This window comes from Atractosteus spatula, chromosome 25 (genome assembly GCF_055471065.1).
Source record: "Atractosteus spatula isolate fAtrSpa1 chromosome 25, fAtrSpa1.hap1, whole genome shotgun sequence".
Classification (NCBI taxonomy): domain Eukaryota; kingdom Metazoa; phylum Chordata; class Actinopteri; order Semionotiformes; family Lepisosteidae; genus Atractosteus; species Atractosteus spatula.
Window position 1 is genome coordinate 14912245 of NC_142730.1, and position 23248 is coordinate 14935492.

General features: G+C 45.3%; 8 non-coding genes across 8 annotated transcripts; 4 read left to right on the top strand and 4 right to left on the bottom strand.

The window, feature by feature from the left end:
• Positions 1-83, top strand: trnal-cag (transfer RNA leucine (anticodon CAG)). Its single transcript has one exon. It is a non-coding gene; the product is annotated as a tRNA-Leu (tRNA).
• Positions 84-4768: 4685 nt separating this feature from the next.
• trnak-cuu (transfer RNA lysine (anticodon CUU)) lies at positions 4769-4841 on the bottom strand. The gene has a single exon. It is a non-coding gene; the product is annotated as a tRNA-Lys (tRNA).
• Positions 4842-6015: 1174 nt separating this feature from the next.
• Positions 6016-6098, top strand: trnal-cag (transfer RNA leucine (anticodon CAG)). The gene has a single exon. It is a non-coding gene; the product is annotated as a tRNA-Leu (tRNA).
• Positions 6099-10783: 4685 nt separating this feature from the next.
• trnak-cuu (transfer RNA lysine (anticodon CUU)) lies at positions 10784-10856 on the bottom strand. The gene has a single exon. It is a non-coding gene; the product is annotated as a tRNA-Lys (tRNA).
• Positions 10857-12030: 1174 nt separating this feature from the next.
• Positions 12031-12113, top strand: trnal-cag (transfer RNA leucine (anticodon CAG)). The gene has a single exon. It is a non-coding gene; the product is annotated as a tRNA-Leu (tRNA).
• A 4681-nt stretch (positions 12114-16794) lies between these two features.
• trnak-cuu (transfer RNA lysine (anticodon CUU)) lies at positions 16795-16867 on the bottom strand. The gene has a single exon. It is a non-coding gene; the product is annotated as a tRNA-Lys (tRNA).
• Positions 16868-18041: 1174 nt separating this feature from the next.
• On the top strand, positions 18042-18124 carry trnal-cag (transfer RNA leucine (anticodon CAG)). Its single transcript has one exon. It is a non-coding gene; the product is annotated as a tRNA-Leu (tRNA).
• Positions 18125-22790: 4666 nt separating this feature from the next.
• trnak-cuu (transfer RNA lysine (anticodon CUU)) lies at positions 22791-22863 on the bottom strand. The gene has a single exon. It is a non-coding gene; the product is annotated as a tRNA-Lys (tRNA).
• Positions 22864-23248: the final 385 nt, after the last annotated feature.

Here is a 23248-nt window from a genome sequence, read left to right on the forward strand (position 1 = left end):
GTCAGGATGGCCGAGCGGTCTAAGGCGCTGCGTTCAGGTCGCAGTCTCCCCTGGAGGCGTGGGTTTGAATCCCACTCCTGACAAAAAGCTTGCTCCATTCCCTCTCCAGTCGGGTGCACATGGGTGAAGCAGTCTGACGTAGGAGACGTGCACCTATAGGCACGCACGTGTCCCATACCTCTCCTGATTTAGCTCGTACTCCATAGGATGGAAGCGGCTGCTCTGGCTTTTTCACTCGAATATAATCTGATCGCAACAGAAGGCCGTGCAGCCCAGTGCTGGTTTAAGAATGCCTCGTGTCTTCAGGCCCCTATTCCATCAGGTTACCCCTTTGGAATAGTCGTCCGAAAATGACGGAAAAGGAGAAGCACGTAAGCTCCCACAAACTGCGTTAGCATTAGCGGTTGGAATCTGATGGGAGAAAAGCAACCCGGCTCGCCGTCAAGCAATCCATCCCTGGTCTCCCACGTGACGGGCGGGAATACGCACCACTATACTAACGAGGAGCGCTTGCTTGGCGCTTGAAGACACTTCCTCTTGCGGCTACTACTGTTTCCGGTTTCGCCTTTTATTTTTATTCCTCCCAGAGGAGCGCATGAAAACGTTTCCATCTGCGCCATCCTCACCCCTCCACTGCTATGGTCACTGCTCCTCCTGGTGCACTGCAAACACCTATTCAGTCGGTTCTTTCAGTTTGAATAATTAGATCTTCAAAGGCTGGAAGTAGGGCGCAAGGCATGCCAATGCCAAAAGCGTGGTTGTCTGCTTCCAGGTGTGAAATGTCGCTGGGGGACGCTGAAGACATGACTTCCAAGGCAGCAGGTCCAAGCGATTTAGCGTTTGTACAAGAAGCAGGAAGAGAGAAACGGCACTCCGCCTTTTTCTGGGCAGGCGCACGGCGACACGAGAAGGACGCCGTAGTCGGCAGGATTCGACCCGGCGCGGGGAGAGCCCAATGGCTTTCTAGTCCATCGCCTTAACCGCTCGGCCACAACTACAGGGAGCGCCGCCGCCGCCGTCTTGCGATCATTTAACACGGAGGGCGAGGCGGCGGAGGTAACCTTTTTCAACGTCGCTCTCCGTTTCAAAAAAAAAAAAGGCAAATGACATGCTAGCACTCAGACACCCCTCAGAAGATTGAAGGGTGGCTTAAAGCTGGAATGATTAGGTCTCCCCGCTCCGACACCAAAATGGAACTTCGTTAGGCACAGAGAAAGCAACATCGGAGGAGCGTGAACAAGACTTTAGAAGCTGCTCCACACGGCACTTTGAATCGCAGACATAGCAGTGTTAGAGGCAGGAATCGCCTTTGCGAACGCGATGAGAAACAGAACGCAAGCTCAGGTCCTGCGGTTTAATAAGCAGGCACGGCTTTCATGCGACTGCACATTTCTTTTCTGGAGCGAGTTGACTTTCAGCTTCAAGAAATTCACACAACTTCCGAAATCCGAAATACAAATCTGGCTCATCGCTGCACAAGAAATGCCGCCGGCTGGCAAGAAAATGACAGCGATGTTTTTCCTTAACGACAAACTTCCGATGGAGAAAAACAACGGCGGTGTGTCGTGGAAATTTAACTATCAAGGAAGCCACAAGAGAGAGTTCTCACCTGAGTAAGGTCTTTATTTCAATATTGCAATATTGGGAGCCCTGTTGCCACTTCGCAAAGTGCAACCAGAGACTCAATTTGTTACAAGCAGTACAGGGTTTTTATAAGACGTTGCGCTGTAAAAAAGCTCAGTGCTTTGTCCCTTCAAAAACTTCCCCTTTCCCTAAGACAAAACAGATTACATCATAGAGCGAGAGAAGAAGCACTAGATTTGTTATTCAAAGCTTATCAGTTACTTTCGGCTAATTCTAACGAACCAGACAGCATATATTGTTTTGGTACATTGTCTTCTAAAGTAACCCAAACAGTGTACTTTGTTGACGCACTGTTTTCTAAAATTCTGCACGTACTGTAGCACAGCAATTACATCCTTGAAATATATTATCTAAAAGCACCAATATATTTTTTTCAAAGCTCTCTACATTTTAAGAATCAATTTACTTATTAGATTTCCACTTCAATTCCCTCCTTTTTATTCTTGAAAATGATTAAAAGTTAGATTCTTCATATGGACTCCCAGGAGGCTCCCATACTTCGGATTCTTGCGTTCTTATCAGAACATACTGATGCGCAAACATATTCATTACCATATTTGAAAAGCATTGGAATAATACATGTCATATAGCAACATAAAAACAGGAAGACAAGTATCACAGCCCCTATAATCGGTGTTAGTAACTTAAAGAAAAACATTCCCCCTGGCCCAAACAGTGATTCTAACCAGGAGAGAAATGGGTGAGGCTGTAGAATGAGGCATTAAAGCACATACATAACAAGATGCATTACATTTCTTTAACTTTAACTGTTCTTCTAGTTGTTGTATCTGCCTGGTACTAAAACTACCATTTTCTGGAAAACCTAACTTACTCCACGATGGAAGACACTTTATTCCCCTTTCTCCAAATTCCCTGTACATGTACTTCGCTGGACCGCTCGGTCCTGTTTCCGTCTTCGAATTTTCATTTCCCATTTTTACCGATCGGTGCCTTACTTTAGAACCTTATCACATTAACTACTCCGCAGAGCAAAAACCACACGTCTGTGTTAAGATAAGTTCTTTATGAGTCCCGGACTCATCAAACCCGCGTGAGAACACCCTCACCGGCCTGCTCTTTCTCTGCTATAAGACCACAGAAAAAATTCTTATAAATCGTCTTAAAACAAAAGTTCGTTAAAAGGATCACTTACTGACGTCAGACAGCTGTGAATTCTCCAGACGCGTCTCAGGAAGGACAAACAGTTTATCCTCCGAGGTTCGTCCAATTTGCTAAAATTGTCCGGCTCCGGATGGAGTTTCAGCAGCCGTCCGCGCTCAGGTTAGTGTCCCATCTGGGGTGCCAATTCTGTCGTGGAAATTTAACTATCAAGGAAGCCACAAGAGAGAGTTCTCACCTGAGTAAGGTCTTTATTTCAATATTGCAATATTGGGAGCCCTGTTGCCACTTCGCAAAGTGCAACCGGAGACTCAATTTGTTACAAGCAGTACAGGGTTTTTATAAGACGTTGCGCTGTAAAAAAGCTCAGTGCTTTGTCCCTTCAAAAGCTTCCCCTTTCCCTAAGACAAAACAGATTACAACATAGAACGAGAGAAGAAGCACTAGATTTGTTATTCAAAGCTTATCAGTTACTTTCGGCTAATTCTAACGACCCAGACAGCATATATTGTTTTGGTACATTGTCTTCTAAAGTTACCCAAACAGTGTACTTTGTTGACGCACTGTTTTCTAAAATTCTGCACGTACTGTAGCACAGCAATTACATCCTTGAAATATATTATCTAAAAGCACCAATATATTTTTTTCAAAGCTCTCTACATTTTAAGAATCAATTTACTTATTAGATTTCCACTTCAGGTGCGTGTCTGTCGGCTTGATTCAGTTTAATGCAAGTATTCATTCTCTTTCTGGAACATACAGCTTGCGACAGATGAAATACAATTCTTGGCTTTTCTGGGTGGGTGCAGAAGAAATCCTGCCGGCTGCTTCTGGAAAAGAATTCCAGCCTTTTTTACTCTCTAACCAGAAACTTGCGAATGATACAAAGCAAGCGGGGGGCGTTTCTGTGCAGCTGTTAACTGAACGGCTGCTGGTTCAAGCCCACCCAGGGCTTGTTCCGATTTCAACATCATGCCCCCTAAAGGTAGACTGGATTTCTTTGCGAAACATTCACCCTTTGGACATTTCAGGAAAGGTGCGTGTCGATGCAAGACTTGAAAAGCTTTCCATACAACGAAAAAAATAGTGCTTTTGATTGAAGGAAACGGCAAGAGCAGTTTGAGCAGCTCCGGCCTCTCAAGCGCTTTACAAAGTGATCGGCACCTCGATAGGCAGTTTAGAAGGCTGAGAATGATGCTGGAAGCACAGCGACGTTCTAAAACCAGCGCTTGAAAAGCATCTGCATACATAAAATGTCCATTTCTCAAAAGCTAAATCTGCAGCTTCAGAAGATTGTCAGCTGTATGTTTTCGTTCTTTGTTTCCTTTTTTTACATGACAAGCTTTCGAGAAATGAACTGTCGTTTGTGATGAAGGCTGCATTCGAAATTGTGCATCTAGCTTAGTTCAATGAAATCGGAACGTGCGCCTGTCTCAAACGGATGGCTCTTTGCAGGCACACTACGGAAACCTGCGGGCGCAAGTTGGGAGAAGTGACTCTTGCAGAGTGTCGAGCTTCGAGAACAGGACTCCGCTCAGGAAGATATTGCCACGTGTTGAAGAGTTGCTTTTCGCCATTTCTTTCCCATATTTTTCCAGTGCGGTTCAAAATGTTACGTACGTACGTGTTACCTGCAAAATCACAGTGAAACTGTTATGGCGAAAAGATTCCAAATAGTTATTGTATTAGAATAGCTCTGCAATTTCTTAGCCTCCGTACACGCAGTGTTTAAGGAAAGGCTAGAGTAAATGAAACTGTAAATAGACAGGAGCTCTTATCAGTTTTCATACAAGTTATGATGGCTGCAGCTCCTATCTGCGTCAGAGTGACCGGAGCCAACGGATTGTCTGCGGAACCTTTGATTTATCTCTCGGGCAAAGAGCTAGATAAGCCCTTTTCATCTCAGTTTCATCACACCTGTGCATTAAAGTTTAGTGCTCGGTACCATCAAGGTGTAAGAGGGTCAAGGATGAGCACGAAACTTTGTTAATAAGGAGACGGGCACCGCCCAACGTGGGGCTCGAACCCACGCCCCTGAGATTAAGAGTCTCATGCTCTACCGACTGAGCTAGCCGGGCGCCAGGGAAGCAAGGGGTTAACGTGTCCCTGTTGACGTCAATTGGACAAGGTATACTTCCTGGCTTTTCATCATGTGGTGACCGGATTCGAGAGTAGCACACCCTGTTCTTTGTTGATTACTGTACCTCAAGCAGCGCAAATGTCAGTAATCATTGAAATGTACGACCTACAATCTCCTCAGCATGCCCGCGTGGACTCCTCTGTGATCATCCTTCTACGTTCTGCTGTAGTTTTCATGCAAGTGAAAACCGTGCTCCAAATAACAACGGCACAGTTGTATCCTGCGGTAAGCATTCTTCTAATTCCATCGTTTTGCTCCAGGGAAAAGGTAGCGCATCATAGTGTTGATATTCCAAGGTCTCAGAGTCCGTATTGGATGGCTTGGATGCAGACATCGCTCAGAGCTCCCAGTATGATTTTCCCGAGTTCAGTTTTGCAGTGTCTTAGTGCTTTCCTGCTTCCAGTGGGTCTTTGAATGCTCTGCTAAGTAGAGACGTGACATAATTACTAATGCGACCGACTGTGCTGGCTGTTCCTGGTTAATAATGATTAATGCGAGAAATCAATATAAACATAACTGCTTCGATTTCGAGGTTCACTTGAAGCATTCGAAGAAACTATCAAAGATCTCAGAACAACCGAAGACACATTTGGTCATCTCCGTATTGGTGAAGATGAAAGAGTCCCGCAAGTGTCAAGCTTGCACAAAAACACACGAGAGAGAAACTCAGAACAGAACTTAAGGAAAGGGAGATCCACACTACTTTAATGCACTTTGCTAACCCGATGGAATGCTTATGAAACGTGCGTAAGACACATGTAGCAGAGGATGGTTTCGATCCATCGACCTCTGGGTTATGGGCCCAGCACGCTTCCGCTGCGCCACTCTGCTGACGGCCATCCAACGCGTTCCACCTAACTGCTCTTTGTATTTCCTACATAAGTGATGAAAGAGTTGAAAGTTTCAGTGACAAACGCAGACGTCACTTTGAGCGCTTGGTGTTTTGTAGCACAAATCATCACACGCTGCTCTACACTGGATTATAAAGGCCGACACATTTTCCAAACATTTTAATGCTGGAGTCACACTGTAGTATTAATAACAGTGCGATACTCGAAGAGCGTAATGGGATCGCGGTGGCTCATCAGACCGCTTTGAGGGAGGGGGCTGGCGTCAGGATGGCTGAGCGGTCTAAGGCGCTGCGTTCAGGTCGCAGTCTCCCCTGGAGGCGTGGGTTCGAATCCCGCTCCTGACAAAAAGCTTGCTCCATTCCCTCTCCAGTCGGGTGCACATGGGTGAAGCAGCCTGACGTAGGAGACGTGCACCTATAGGCACGCGCGTGTCCCATACCTCTCCTGATTTAGCTCGTACTCCATAGGATGGAAGCGGCTGCTCTGGCTTTTTCACTCGAATATAATCTGATCGCAACAGAAGGCCGTGCAGCCCAGTGCTGGTTTAAGAATGCCTCGTGTCTTCAGGCCCCTATTCCATCAGGTTACCCCTTTGGAATAGTCGTCCGAAAATGACGGAAAAGGAGAAGCACGTAAGCTCCCACAAACTGCGTTAGCATTAGCGGTTGGAATCTGATGGGAGAAAAGCAACCCGGCTCGCCGTCAAGCAATCCATCCCTGGTCTCCCACGTGACGGGCGGGAATACGCACCACTATACTAACGAGGAGCGCTTGCTTGGCGCTTGAAGACACTTCCTCTTGCGCCTACTACTGTTTCCGGTTTCGCCTTTTATTTTCATTCCTCCCAGAGGAGCGCATGAAAACGTTTCCATCTGCGCCATCCTCACCCCTCCACTGCTATGGTCACTGCTCCTCCTGGTGCACTGCAAACACCTATTCAGTCGGTTCTTTCAGTTTGAATAATTAGATCTTCAAAGGCTGGAAGTAGGGCGCAAGGCATGCCAATGCCAAAAGCGTGGTTGTCTGCTTCCAGTTGTGAAATGTCGCTGGGGGACGCTGAAGACATGACTTCCAAGGCAGCAGGTCCAAGCGATTTAGCGTTTGTACAAGAAGCAGGAAGAGAGAAACGGCACTCCGCCTTTTTCTGGGCAGGCGCACGGCGACACGAGAAGGACGCCGTAGTCGGCAGGATTCGACCCGGCGCGGGGAGAGCCCAATGGCTTTCTAGTCCATCGCCTTAACCGCTCGGCCACAACTACAGGGAGCGCCGCCGCCGCCGTCTTGCGATCATTTAACACGGAGGGCGAGGCGGCGGAGGTAACCTTTTTCAACGTCGCTCTCCGTTTCAAAAAAAAAAAAGGCAAATGACATGCTAGCACTCAGACACCCCTCAGAAGATTGAAGGGTGGCTTAAAGCTGGAATGATTAGGTCTCCCCGCTCCGACACCAAAATGGAACTTCGTTAGGCACAGAGAAAGCAACATCGGAGGAGCGTGAACAAGACTTTAGAAGCTGCTCCACACGGCACTTTGAATCGCAGACATAGCAGTGTTAGAGGCAGGAATCGCCTTTGCGAACGCGATGAGAAACAGAACGCAAGCTCAGGTCCTGCGGTTTAATAAGCAGGCACGGCTTTCATGCGACTGCACATTTCTTTTCTGGAGCGAGTTGACTTTCAGCTTCAAGAAATTCACACAACTTCCGAAATCCGAAATACAAATCTGGCTCATCGCTGCACAAGAAATGCCGCCGGCTGGCAAGAAAATGACAGCGATGTTTTTCCTTAACGACAAACTTCCGATGGAGAAAAACAACGGCGGTGTGTCGTGGAAATTTAACTATCAAGGAAGCCACAAGAGAGAGTTCTCACCTGAGTAAGGTCTTTATTTCAATATTGCAATATTGGGAGCCCTGTTGCCACTTCGCAAAGTGCAACCAGAGACTCAATTTGTTACAAGCAGTACAGGGTTTTTATAAGACGTTGCGCTGTAAAAAAGCTCAGTGCTTTGTCCCTTCAAAAACTTCCCCTTTCCCTAAGACAAAACAGATTACATCATAGAGCGAGAGAAGAAGCACTAGATTTGTTATTCAAAGCTTATCAGTTACTTTCGGCTAATTCTAACGAACCAGACAGCATATATTGTTTTGGTACATTGTCTTCTAAAGTAACCCAAACAGTGTACTTTGTTGACGCACTGTTTTCTAAAATTCTGCACGTACTGTAGCACAGCAATTACATCCTTGAAATATATTATCTAAAAGCACCAATATATTTTTTTCAAAGCTCTCTACATTTTAAGAATCAATTTACTTATTAGATTTCCACTTCAATTCCCTCCTTTTTATTCTTGAAAATGATTAAAAGTTAGATTCTTCATATGGACTCCCAGGAGGCTCCCATACTTCGGATTCTTGCGTTCTTATCAGAACATACTGATGCGCAAACATATTCATTACCATATTTGAAAAGCATTGGAATAATACATGTCATATAGCAACATAAAAACAGGAAGACAAGTATCACAGCCCCTATAATCGGTGTTAGTAACTTAAAGAAAAACATTCCCCCTGGCCCAAACAGTGATTCTAACCAGGAGAGAAATGGGTGAGGCTGTAGAATGAGGCATTAAAGCACATACATAACAAGATGCATTACATTTCTTTAACTTTAACTGTTCTTCTAGTTGTTGTATCTGCCTGGTACTAAAACTACCATTTTCTGGAAAACCTAACTTACTCCACGATGGAAGACACTTTATTCCCCTTTCTCCAAATTCCCTGTACATGTACTTCGCTGGACCGCTCGGTCCTGTTTCCGTCTTCGAATTTTCATTTCCCATTTTTACCGATCGGTGCCTTACTTTAGAACCTTATCACATTAACTACTCCGCAGAGCAAAAACCACACGTCTGTGTTAAGATAAGTTCTTTATGAGTCCCGGACTCATCAAACCCGCGTGAGAACACCCTCACCGGCCTGCTCTTTCTCTGCTATAAGACCACAGAAAAAATTCTTATAAATCGTCTTAAAACAAAAGTTCGTTAAAAGGATCACTTACTGACGTCAGACAGCCGTGAATTCTCCAGACGCGTCTCAGGAAGGACAAACAGTTTATCCTCCGAGGTTCGTCCAATTTGCTAAAATTGTCCGGCTCCGGATGGAGTTTCAGCAGCCGTCCGCGCTCAGGTTAGTGTCCCATCTGGGGTGCCAATTCTGTCGTGGAAATTTAACTATCAAGGAAGCCACAAGAGAGAGTTCTCACCTGAGTAAGGTCTTTATTTCAATATTGCAATATTGGGAGCCCTGTTGCCACTTTGCAAAGTGCAACCGGAGACTCAATTTGTTACAAGCAGTACAGGGTTTTTATAAGACGTTGCGCTGTAAAAAAGCTCAGTGCTTTGTCCCTTCAAAAGCTTCCCCTTTCCCTAAGACAAAACAGATTACAACATAGAACGAGAGAAGAAGCACTAGATTTGTTATTCAAAGCTTATCAGTTACTTTCGGCTAATTCTAACGACCCAGACAGCATATATTGTTTTGGTACATTGTCTTCTAAAGTTACCCAAACAGTGTACTTTGTTGACGCACTGTTTTCTAAAATTCTGCACGTACTGTAGCACAGCAATTACATCCTTGAAATATATTATCTAAAAGCACCAATATATTTTTTTCAAAGCTCTCTACATTTTAAGAATCAATTTACTTATTAGATTTCCACTTCAGGTGCGTGTCTGTCGGCTTGATTCAGTTTAATGCAAGTATTCATTCTCTTTCTGGAACATACAGCTTGCGACAGATGAAATACAATTCTTGGCTTTTCTGGGTGGGTGCAGAAGAAATCCTGTCGGCAGCTTCTGGAAAAGAATTCCAGCCTTTTTTACTCTCTAACCAGAAACTTGCGAATGATACAAAGCAAGCGGGGGGCGTTTCTGTGCAGCTGTTAACTGAACGGCTGCTGGTTCAAGCCCACCCAGGGCTTGTTCCGATTTCAACATCATGCCCCCTAAAGGTAGACTGGATTTCTATGCGAAACATTCACCCTTTGGACATTTCAGGAAAGGTGCGTGTCGATGCAAGACTTGAAAAGCTTTCCATACAACGAAAAAAATAGTGCTTTTGATTGAAGGAAACGGCAAGAGCAGTTTGAGCAGCTCCGGCCTCTCAAGCGCTTTACAAAGTGATCGGCACCTCGATAGGCAGTTTAGAAGGCTGAGAATGATGCTGGAAGCACAGCGACGTTCTAAAACCAGCGCTTGAAAAGCATCTGCATACATAAAATGTCCATTTCTCAAAAGCTAAATCTGCAGCTTCAGAAGATTGTCAGCTGTATGTTTTCGTTCTTTGTTTCCTTTTTTTACATGACAAGCTTTCGAGAAATGAACTGTCGTTTGTGATGAAGGCTGCATTCGAAATTGTGCATCTAGCTTAGTTCAATGAAATCGGAACGTGCGCCTGTCTCAAACGGATGGCTCTTTGCAGGCACACTACGGAAACCTGCGGGCGCAAGTTGGGAGAAGTGACTCTTGCAGAGTGTCGAGCTTCGAGAACAGGACTCCGCTCAGGAAGATATTGCCACGTGTTGAAGAGTTGCTTTTCGCCATTTCTTTCCCATATTTTTCCAGTGCGGTTCAAAATGTTACGTACGTACGTGTTACCTGCAAAATCACAGTGAAACTGTTATGGCGAAAAGATTCCAAATAGTTATTGTATTAGAATAGCTCTGCAATTTCTTAGCCTTCGTACACGCAGTGTTTAAGGAAAGGCTAGAGTAAATGAAACTGTAAATAGACAGGAGCTCTTATCAGTTTTCATACAAGTTATGATGGCTGCAGCTCCTATCTGCGTCAGAGTGACCGGAGCCAACGGATTGTCTGCGGAACCTTTGATTTATCTCTCGGGCAAAGAGCTAGATAAGCCCTTTTCATCTCAGTTTCATCACACCTGTGCATTAAAGTTTAGTGCTCGGTACCATCAAGGTGTAAGAGGGTCAAGGATGAGCACGAAACTTTGTTAATAAGGAGACGGGCACCGCCCAACGTGGGGCTCGAACCCACAACCCTGAGATTAAGAGTCTCATGCTCTACCGACTGAGCTAGCCAGGCACAAGGGAAGCAAGGGGTTAACGTGTCCCTGTTGACGTCAATTGGACAAGGTATACTTCCTGGCTTTTCATCATGTGGTGACCGGATTCGAGAGTAGCACACCCTGTTCTTTGTTGATTACTGTACCTCAAGCAGCGCAAATGTCAGTAATCATTGAAATGTACGACCTACAATCTCCTCAGCATGCCCGCGTGGACTCCTCTGTGATCATCCTTCTACGTTCTGCTGTAGTTTTCATGCAAGTGAAAACCGTGCTCCAAATAACAACGGCACAGTTGTATCCTGCGGTAAGCATTCTTCTAATTCCATCGTTTTGCTCCAGGGAAAAGGTAGCGCATCATAGTGTTGATATTCCAAGGTCTCAGAGTCCGTATTGGATGGCTTGGATGCAGACATCGCTCAGAGCTCCCAGTATGATTTTCCCGAGTTCAGTTTTGCAGTGTCTTAGTGCTTTCCTGCTTCCAGTGGGTCTTTGAATGCTCTGCTAAGTAGAGACGTGACATAATTACTAATGCGACCGACTGTGCTGGCTGTTCCTGGTTAATAATGATTAATGCGAGAAATCAATATAAACATAACTGCTTCGATTTCGAGGTTCACTTGAAGCATTCGAAGAAACTATCAAAGATCTCAGAACAACCGAAGACACATTTGGTCATCTCCGTATTGGTGAAGATGAAAGAGTCCCGCAAGTGTCAAGCTTGCACAAACACACACGAGAGAGAAACTCAGAACAGAACTTAAGGAAAGGGAGATCCACACTACTTTAATGCACTTTGCTAACCCGATGGAATGCTTATGAACCATGCGTAAGACACATGTAGCAGAGGATGGTTTCGATCCATCGACCTCTGGGTTATGGGCCCAGCACGCTTCCGCTGCGCCACTCTGCTGACGGCCACCCTAAGCGTTCCACCTAACTGCTCTTTGTATTTCCTACATAAGTGATGAAAGAGTTGAAAGTTTCAGTGACAAACGCAGACGTCACTTTGAGCGCTTGGTGTTTTGTAGCACAAATCATCACACGCTGCTCTACACTGGATTATAAAGGCCGACACATTTTCCAAACATTTTAATGCTGGAGTCACACTGTAGTATTAATAACAGTGCGATACTCGAAGAGCGTAATGGGATCGCGGTGGCTCATCAGACCGCTTTGGGGGAGGGGGCTGGCGTCAGGATGGCCGAGCGGTCTAAGGCGCTGCGTTCAGGTCGCAGTCTCCCCTGGAGGCGTGGGTTCGAATCCCACTCCTGACAAAAAGCTTGCTCCATTCCCTCTCCAGTCGGGTGCACATGGGTGAAGCAGCCTGACGTAGGAGACGTGCACCTATAGGCGCGCGTGTCCCATACCTCTCCCGATTTAGCTCGTACTCCATAGGATGGAAGCGGCTGCTCTGGCTTTTTCACTCGAATATAATCTGATCGCAACAGAAGGCCGTGCAGCCCAGTGCTGGTTTAAGAATGCCTCGTGTCTTCAGGCCCCTATTCCATCAGGTTACCCCTTTGGAATAGTCGTCCGAAAATGACGGAAAAGGAGAAGCACGTAAGCTCCCACAAACTGCGTTAGCATTAGCGGTTGGAATCTGATGGGAGAAAAGCAACCCGGCTCGCCGTCAAGCAATCCATCCCTGGTCTCCCACGTGACGGGCGGGAATACGCACCACTATACTAACGAGGAGCGCTTGCTTGGCGCTTGAAGACACTTCCTCTTGCGGCTACTACTGTTTCCGGTTTCGCCTTTTATTTTCATTCCTCCCAGAGGAGCGCATGAAAATGTTTCCATCTGCGCCATCCTCACCCCTCCACTGCTATGGTCACTGCTCCTCCTGGTGCACTGCAAACACCTATTCAGTCGGTTCTTTCAGTTTGAATAATTAGATCTTCAAAGGCTGGAAGTAGGGCGCAAGGCATGCCAATGCCAAAAGCGTGGTTGTCTGCTTCCAGGTGTGAAATGTCGCTGGGGGACGCTGAAGACATGACTTCCAAGGCAGCAGGTCCAAGCGATTTAGCGTTTGTACAAGAAGCAGGAAGAGAGAAACGGCACTCCGCCTTTTTCTGGGCAGGCGCACGGCGACACGAGAAGGACGCCGTAGTCGGCAGGATTCGACCCGGCGCGGGGAGAGCCCAATGGCTTTCTAGTCCATCGCCTTAACCGCTCGGCCACAACTACAGGGAGCGCCGCCACCGCCGTCTTGCGATCATTTAACACGGAGGGCGAGGCGGCGGAGGTAACCTTTTTCAACGTCGCTCTCCGTTTCAAAAAAAAAAAAGGCAAATGACATGCTAGCACTCAGACACCCCTCAGAAGATTGAAGGGTGGCTTAAAGCTGGAATGATTAGGTCTCCCCGCTCCGACACCAAAATGGAACTTCGTTAGGCACAGAGAAAGCAACATCGGAGGAGCGTGAACAAGACTTTAGAAGCTGCTCCACACGGCACTTTGAATCGCAGACATAGCAGTGTTAGAGGCAGGAATCGCCTTTGCGAACGCGATGAGAAACAGAACGCAAGCTCAGGTCCTGCGGTTTAATAAGCAGGCACGGCTTTCATGCGACTGCACATTTCTTTTCTGGAGCGAGTTGACTTTCAGCTTCAAGAAATTCACACAACTTCCGAAATCCGAAATACAAATCTGGCTCATCGCTGCACAAGAAATGCTGCCGGCTGGCGAGAAAATGACAGCGATGTTTTTCCTTAACGACAAACTTCCGATGGAGAAAAACAACGGCGGTGTGTGGTGGAAATTTAACTATCAAGGAAGCCACAAGAGAGAGTTCTCACCTGAGTAAGGTCTTTATTTCAATATTGCAATATTGGGAGCCCTGTTGCCACTTCGCAAAGTGCAACCAGAGACTCAATGTGTTACAAGCAGTACAGGGTTTTTATAAGACGTTGCGCTGTAAAAAAGCTCAGTGCTTTGTCCCTTCAAAAACTTCCCCTTTCTCTAAGACAAAACAGATTACATCATAGAGCGAGAGAAGAAGCACTAGATTTGTTATTCAAAGCTTATCAGTTACTTTCGGCTAATTCTAACGAACCAGACAGCATATATTGTTTTGGTACATTGTCTTCTAAAGTAACCCAAACAGTGTACTTTGTTGACGCACTGTTTTCTAAAATTCTGCACGTACTGTAGCACAGCAATTACATCCTTGAAATATATTATCTAAAAGCACCAATATATTTTTTTCAAAGCTCTCTACATTTTAAGAATCAATTTACTTATTAGATTTCCACTTCAATTCGCTCCTTTTTATTCTTGAAAATGATTAAAAGTTAGATTCTTCATATGGACTCCCAGGAGGCTCCCATACTTCGGATTCTTGCGTTCTTATCAGAACATACTGATGCGCAAACATATTCATTACCATATTTGAAAAGCACTGGAAAAATACATGTCATATAGCAACATAAAAACAGGAAGACAAGTATCACAGCCCCTATAATCGGTGTTAGTAACTTAAAGAAAAACATTCCCCCTGGCCCAAACAGTGATTCTAACCAGGAGAGAAATGGGTGAGGCTGTAGAATGAGGCATTAAAGCACATACATAACAAGATGCATTACATTTCTTTAACTTTAACTGTTCTTCTAGTTGTTGTATCTGCCTGGTACTAAAACTACCATTTTCTGGAAAACCTAACTTACTCCACGATGGAAGACACTTTATTCCCCTTTCTCCAAATTCCCTGTACATGTACTTCGCTGGACCGCTCGGTCCTGTTTCCGTCTTCGAATTTTCATTTCCCATTTTTACCGATCGGTGCCTTACTTTAGAACCTTATCACATTAACTACTCCGCAGAGCAAAAACCACACGTCTGTGTTAAGATAAGTTCTTTATGAGTCCCGGACTCATCAAACCCGCGTGAGAACACCCTCACCGGCCTGCTCTTTCTCTGCTATAAGACCACAGAAAAAATTCTTATAAATCGTCTTAAAACAAAAGTTCGTTAAAAGGATCACTTACTGACGTCAGACAGCCGTGAATTCTCCAGACGCGTCTCAGGAAGGACAAACAGTTTATCCTCCGAGGTTCGTCCAATTTGCTAAAATTGTCCGGCTCCGGATGGAGTTTCAGCAGCCGTCCGCGCTCAGGTTAGTGTCCCATCTGGGGTGCCAATTCTGTCGTGGAAATTTAACTATCAAGGAAGCCACAAGAGAGAGTTCTCACCTGAGTAAGGTCTTTATTTCAATATTGCAATATTGGGAGCCCTGTTGCCACTTCGCAAAGTGCAACCGGAGACTCAATTTGTTACAAGCAGTACAGGGTTTTTATAAGACGTTGCGCTGTAAAAAAGCTCAGTGCTTTGTCCCTTCAAAAGCTTCCCCTTTCCCTAAGACAAAACAGATTACAACATAGAACGAGAGAAGAAGCACTAGATTTGTTATTCAAAGCTTATCAGTTACTTTCGGCTAATTCTAACGACCCAGACAGCATATATTGTTTTGGTACATTGTCTTCTAAAGTTACCCAAACAGTGTACTTTGTTGACGCACTGTTTTCTAAAATTCTGCACGTACTGTAGCACAGCAATTACATCCTTGAAATATATTATCTAAAAGCACCAATATATTTTTTTCAAAGCTCTCTACATTTTAAGAATCAATTTACTTATTAGATTTCCACTTCAGGTGCGTGTCTGTCGGCTTGATTCAGTTTAATGCAAGTATTCATTCTCTTTCTGGAACATACAGCTTGCGACAGATGAAATACAATTCTTGGCTTTTCTGGGTGGGTGCAGAAGAAATCCTGCCGGCTGCTTCTGGAAAAGAATTCCAGCCTTTTTTACTCTTTAACCAGAAACTTGCGAATGATACAAAGCAAGCGGGGGGCGTTTCTGTGCAGCTGTTAACTGAACGGCTGCTGGTTCAAGCCCACCCAGGGCTTGTTCCGATTTCAACATCATGCCCCCTAAAGGTAGACTGGATTTCTTTGCGAAACATTCACCCTTTGGACATTTCAGGAAAGGTGCGTGTCGATGCAAGACTTGAAAAGCTTTCCATACAACGAAAAAAATAGTGCTATTGATTGAAGGAAACGGCAAGAGCAGTTTGAGCAGCTCTGGCCTCTCAAGCGCTTTACAAAGTGATCGGCACCTCGATAGGCAGTTTAGAAGGCTGAGAATGATGCTGGAAGCACAGCGACGTTCTAAAACCAGCGCTTGAAAAGCATCTGCATACATAAAATGTCCATTTCTCAAAAGCTAAATCTGCAGCTTCAGAAGATTGTCAGCTGTATGTTTTCGTTCTTTGTTTCCTTTTTTTACATGACAAGCTTTCGAGAAATGAACTGTCGTTTGTGATGAAGGCTGCATTCGAAATTGTGCATCTAGCTTAGTTCAATGAAATCGGAACGTGCGCCTGTCTCAAACGGATGGCTCTTTGCAGGCACACTACGGAAACCTGCGGGCGCAAGTTGGGAGAAGTGACTCTTGCAGAGTGTCGAGCTTCGAGAACAGGACTCCGCTCAGGAAGATATTGCCACGTGTTGAAGAGTTGCTTTTCGCCATTTCTTTCCCATATTTTTCCAGTGCGGTTCAAAATGTTACGTACGTACGTGTTACCTGCAAAATCACAGTGAAACTGTTATGGCGAAAAGATTCCAAATAGTTATTGTATTAGAATAGCTCTGCAATTTCTTAGCCTTCGTACACGCAGTGTTTAAGGAAAGGCTAGAGTAAATGAAACTGTAAATAGACAGGAGCTCTTATCAGTTTTCATACAAGTTATGATGGCTGCAGCTCCTATCTGCGTCAGAGTGACCGGAGCCAACGGATTGTCTGCGGAACCTTTGATTTATCTCTCGGGCAGAGATAGATAAGCCCTTTTCATCTCAGTTTCATCACACCTGTGCATTAAAGTTTAGTGCTCGGTACCATCAAGGTGTAAGAGGGTCAAGGATGAGCACGAAACTTTGTTAATAAGGAGACGGGCACCGCCCAACGTGGGGCTCGAACCCACGACCCTGAGATTAAGAGTCTCATGCTCTACCGACTGAGCTAGCCGGGCGCCAGGGAAGCAAGGGGTTAACGTGTCCCTGTTGACGTCAATTGGACAAGGTATACTTCCTGGCTTTTCATCATGTGGTGACCGGATTCGAGAGTAGCACACCCTGTTCTTTGTTGATTACTGTACCTCAAGCAGCGCAAATGTCAGTAATCATTGAAATGTACGACCTACAATCTCCTCAGCATGCCCGCGTGGACTCCTCTGTGATCATCCTTCTACGTTCTGCTGTAGTTTTCATGCAAGTGAAAACCGTGCTCCAAATAACAACGGCACAGTTGTATCCTGCGGTAAGCATTCTTCTAATTCCATCGTTTTGCTCCAGGGAAAAGGTAGCGCATCATAGTGTTGATATTCCAAGGTCTCAGAGTCCGTATTGGATGGCTTGGATGCAGACATCGCTCAGAGCTCCCAGTATGATTTTCCCGAGTTCAGTTTTGCAGTGTCTTAGTGCTTTCCTGCTTCCAGTGGGTCTTTGAATGCTCTGCTAAGTAGAGACGTGACATAATTACTAATGCGACCGACTGTGCTGGCTGTTCCTGGTTAATAATGATTAATGCGAGAAATCAATATAAACATAACTGCTTCGATTTCGAGGTTCACTTGAAGCATTCGAAGAAACTATCAAAGATCTCAGAACAACCGAAGACACATTTGGTCATCTCCGTATTGGTGAAGATGAAAGAGTCCCGCAAGTGTCAAGCTTGCACAAACACACACGAGAGAGAAACTCAGAACAGAACTTAAGGAAAGGGAGATCCACACTACTTTAATGCACTTTGCTAACCCAATGGAATGCTTATGAACCATGCGTAAGACACATGTAGCAGAGGATGGTTTCGATCCATCGACCTCTGGGTTATGGGCCAAGCACACTTCCGCTGCGCCACTCTGCTGACGGCCATCCTACGCGTTCCACCTAACTGCTCTTTGTATTTCCTACATAAGTGATGAAAGAGTTGAAAGTTTCAGTGACAAACGCAGACGTCACTTTGAGCGCTTGGTGTTTTGTAGCACAAATCATCACACGCTGCTCTACACTGGATTATAAAGGCCGACACATTTTCCAAACATTTTAATGCTGGAGTCACACTGTAGTATTAATAACAGTGCGATACTCGAAGAGCGTAGTGGGATCGCGGTGGCTCATCAGACCGCTTTGGGGGAGAGGGCTGGCGTCAGGATGGCCGAGCGGTCTAAGGCGCTGCATTCAGGTCGCAGTCTCCGCTCGAGGCGTGGGTTTGAATCCCACTCCTGACAAAAAGCTTGCTCCATTCCCTCTCCAGTCGGGTGCACATGGGTGAAGCAGCCTGACGTAGGAGACGTGCACCTATAGGCACGCGCGTGTCCCATACCTCTCCTGATTTAGCTCGTACTCCATAGGATGGAAGCGGCTGCTCTGGCTTTTTCACTCGAATATAATCTGATCGCAACAGAAGGCCGTGCAGCCCAGTGCTGGTTTAAGAATGCCTCGTGTCTTCAGGCCCCTATTCCATCAGGTTACCCCTTTGGAATAGTCGTCCGAAAATGACGGAAAAGGAGAAGCACGTGAGCTCCCACAAACTGCGTTAGCATTAGCGGTTGGAATCTGATGGGAGAAAAGCAACCCGGCTCGCCGTCAAGCAATCCATCCCTGGTCTCCCACGTGACGGGCGGGAATACGCACCACTATACTAACGAGGAGCTCTTGCTTGGCGCTTGAAGACACTTCCTCTTGCGGCTACTACTGTTTCCGGTTTCGCCTTTTATTTTCATTCCTCCCAGAGGAGCGCATGAAAACGTTTCCATCTGCGCCATCCTCACCCCTCCACTGCTATGGTCACTGCTCCTCCTGGTGCACTGCAAACACCTATTCAGTCGGTTCTTTCAGTTTGAATAATTAGATCTTCAAAGGCTGGAAGTAGGGCGCAAGGCATGCCAATGCCAAAAGCGTGGTTGTCTGCTTCCAAGTGTGAAATGTCGCTGGGGGACGCTGAAGACATGACTTCCAAGGCAGCAGGTCCAAGCGATTTAGCGTTTGTACAAGAAGCAGGAAGAGAGAAACGGCACTCCGCCTTTTTCTGGGCAGGCGCACGGCGACACGAGAAGGACGCCGTAGTCGGCAGGATTCGACCCGGCGCGGGGAGAGCCCAATGGCTTTCTAGTCCATCGCCTTAACCGCTCGGCCACAACTACAGGGAGCGCCGCCGCCGCCGTCTTGCGATCATTTAACACGGAGGGCGAGGCGGCGGAGGTAACCTTTTTCAACGTCGCTCTCCGTTTCAAAAAAAAAAAAGGCAAATGACATGCTAGCACTCAGACACCCCTCAGAAGATTGAAGGGTGGCTTAAAGCTGGAATGATTAGGTCTCCCCGCTCCGACACCAAAATGGAACTTCGTTAGGCACAGAGAAAGCAACATCGGAGGAGCGTGAACAAGGCTTTCGAAGCTGCTCCACACGGCACTTTGAATCGCAGACATAGCAGTGTTAGAGGCAGGAATCGCCTTTGCGAACGCGATGAGAAACAGAACGCAAGCTCAGGTCCTGCGGTTTAATAAGCAGGCACGGCTTTCATGCGACTGCACATTTCTTTTCTGGAGCGAGTTGACTTTCAGCTTCAAGAAATTCACACAACTTCCGAAATCCGAAATACAAATCTGGCTCATCGCTGCACAAGAAATGCCGCCGGCTGGCAAGAAAATGACAGCGATGTTTTTCCTTAACGACAAACTTCCGATGGAGAAAAACAACGGCGGTGTGTCGTGGAAATTTAACTATCAAGGAAGCCACAAGAGAGAGTTCTCACCTGAGTAAGGTCTTTATTTCAATATTGCAATATTGGGAGCCCTGTTGCCACTTCGCAAAGTGCAACCAGAGACTCAATTTGTCACAAGCAGTACAGGGTTTTTATAAGACGTTGCGCTGTAAAAAAGCTCAGTGCTTTGTCCCTTCAAAAACTTCCCCTTTCCCTAAGACAAAACAGATTACATCATAGAGCGAGAGAAGAAGCACTAGATTTGTTATTCAAAGCTTATCAGTTACTTTCGGCTAATTCTAACAAACCAGACAGCATATATTGTTTTGGTACATTGTCTTCTAAAGTAACCCAAACAGTGTACTTTGTTGACGCACTGTTTTCTAAAATTCTGCACGTACTGTAGCACAGCAATTACATCCTTGAAATATATTATCTAAAAGCACCAATATATTTTTTTCAAAGCTCTCTACATTTTAAGAATCAATTTACTTATTAGATTTCCACTTCAATTCCCTCCTTTTTATTCTTGAAAATGATTAAAAGTTAGATTCTTCATATGGACTCCCAGGAGGCTCCCATACTTCGGATTCTTGCGTTCTTATCAGAACATACTGATGCGCAAACATATTCATTACCATATTTGAAAAGCATTGGAATAATACATGTCATATAGCAACATAAAAACAGGAAGACAAGTATCACAGCCCCTATAATCGGTGTTAGTAACTTAAAGAAAAACATTTCCCCTGGCCCAAACAGTGATTCTAACCAGGAGAGAAATGGGTGAGGCTGTAGAATGAGGCATTAAAGCACATACATAACAAGATGCATTACATTTCTTTAACTTTAACTGTTCTTCTAGTTGTTGTATCTGCCTGGTACTAAAACTACCATTTTCTGGAAAACCTAACTTACTCCACGATGGAAGACACTTTATTCCCCTTTCTCCAAATTCCCTGTACATGTACTTCGCTGGACCGCTCGGTCCTGTTTCCGTCTTCGAATTTTCATTTCCCATTTTTACCGATCGGTGCCTTACTTTAGAACCTTATCACATTAACTACTCCGCAGAGCAAAAACCACACGTCTGTGTTAAGATAAGTTCTTTATGAGTCCCGGACTCATCAAACCCGCGTGAGAACACCCTCACCGGCCTGCTCTTTCTCTGCTATAAGACCACAGAAAAAATTCTTATAAATCGTCTTAAAACAAAAGTTCGTTAAAAGGATCACTTACTGACGTCAGACAGCCGTGAATTCTCCAGACGCGTCTCAGGAAGGACAAACAGTTTATCCTCCGAGGTTCGTCCAATTTGCTAAAATTGTCCGGCTCCGGATGGAGTTTCAGCAGCCGTCCGCGCTCAGGTTAGTGTCCCATCTGGGGTGCCAATTCTGTCGTGGAAATTTAACTATCAAGGAAGCCACAAGAGAGAGTTCTCACCTGAGTAAGGTCTTTATTTCAATATTGCAATATTGGGAGCCCTGTTGCCACTTCGCAAAGTGCAACCGGAGACTCAATTTGTTACAAGCAGTACAGGGTTTTTATAAGACGTTGCGCTGTAAAAAAGCTCAGTGCTTTGTCCCTTCAAAAGCTTCCCCTTTCCCTAAGACAAAACAGATTACAACATAGAACGAGAGAAGAAGCACTAGATTTGTTATTCAAAGCTTATCAGTTACTTTCGGCTAATTCTAACGACCCAGACAGCATATATTGTTTTGGTACATTGTCTTCTAAAGTTACCCAAACAGTGTACTTTGTTGACGCACTGTTTTCTAAAATTCTGCACGTACTGTAGCACAGCAATTACATCCTTGAAATATATTATCTAAAAGCACCAATATATTTTTTTCAAAGCTCTCTACATTTTAAGAATCAATTTACTTATTAGATTTCCACTTCAGGTGCGTGTCTGTCGGCTTGATTCAGTTTAATGCAAGTATTCATTCTCTTTCTGGAACATACAGCTTGCGACAGATGAAATACAATTCTTGGCTTTTCTGGGTGGGTGCAGAAGAAATCCTGCCGGCTGCTTCTGGAAAAGAATTCCAGCCTTTTTTACTCTTTAACCAGAAACTTGCGAATGATACAAAGCAAGCGGGGGGCGTTTCTGTGCAGCTGTTAACTGAACGGCTGCTGGTTCAAGCCCACCCAGGGCTTGTTCCGATTTCAACATCATGCCCCCTAAAGGTAGACTGGATTTCTTTGCGAAACATTCACCCTTTGGACATTTCAGGAAAGGTGCGTGTCGATGCAAGACTTGAAAAGCTTTCCATACAACGAAAAAAATAGTGCTTTTGATTGAAGGAAACGGCAAGAGCAGTTTGAGCAGCTCCGGCCTCTCAAGCGCTTTACAAAGTGATCGGCACCTCGATAGGCAGTTTAGAAGGCTGAGAATGATGCTGGAAGCACAGCGACGTTCTAAAACCAGCGCTTGAAAAGCATCTGCATACATAAAATGTCCATTTCTCAAAAGCTAAATCTGCAGCTTCAGAAGATTGTCAGCTGTATGTTTTCGTTCTTTGTTTCCTTTTTTTACATGACAAGCTTTCGAGAAATGAACTGTCGTTTGTGATGAAGGCTGCATTCGAAATTGTGCATCTAGCTTAGTTCAATGAAATCGGAACGTGCGCCTGTCTCAAACGGATGGCTCTTTGCAGGCACACTACGGAAACCTGCGGGCGCAAGTTGGGAGAAGTGACTCTTGCAGAGTGTCGAGCTTCGAGAACAGGACTCCGCTCAGGAAGATATTGCCACGTGTTGAAGAGTTGCTTTTCGCCATTTCTTTCCCATATTTTTCCAGTGCGGTTCAAAATGTTACGTACGTATGTGTTACCTGCAAAATCACAGTGAAACTGTTATGGCGAAAAGATTCCAAATAGTTATTGTATTAGAATAGCTCTGCAATTTCTTAGCCTTCGTACACGCAGTGTTTAAGGAAAGGCTAGAGTAAATGAAACTGTAAATAGACAGGAGCTCTTATCAGTTTTCATACAAGTTATGATGGCTGCAGCTCCTATCTGCGTCAGAGTGACCGGAGCCAACGGATTGTCTGCGGAACCTTTGATTTATCTCTCGGGCAAAGAGCTAGATAAGCCCTTTTCATCTCAGTTTCATCACACCTGTGCATTAAAGTTTAGTGCTCGGTACCATCAAGGTGTAAGAGGGTCAAGGATGAGCACGAAACTCACCGCCCAACGTGGGGCTCGAACCCACGACCCTGAGATTAAGAGTCTCATGCTCTACCGACTGAGCTAGCCGGGCGCCAGGGAAGCAAGGGGTTAACGTGTCCCTGTTGACGTCAATTGGACAAGGTATACTTCCTGGCTTTTCATCATGTGGTGACCGGATTCGAGAGTAGCACACCCTGTTCTTTGTTGATTACTGTACCTCAAGCAGCGCAAATGTCAGTAATCATTGAAATGTGCGACCTACAATCTCCTCAGCATGCCCGCGTGGACTCCTCTGTGATCATCCTTCTACGTTCTGCTGTAGTTTTCATGCAAGTGAAAACCGTGCTCCAAATAACAACGGCACAGTTGTATCCTGCGGTAAGCATTCTTCTAATTCCATCGTTTTGCTCCAGGGAAAAGGTAGCGCATCATAGTGTTGATATTCCAAGGTCTCAGAGTCCGTATTGGATGGCTTG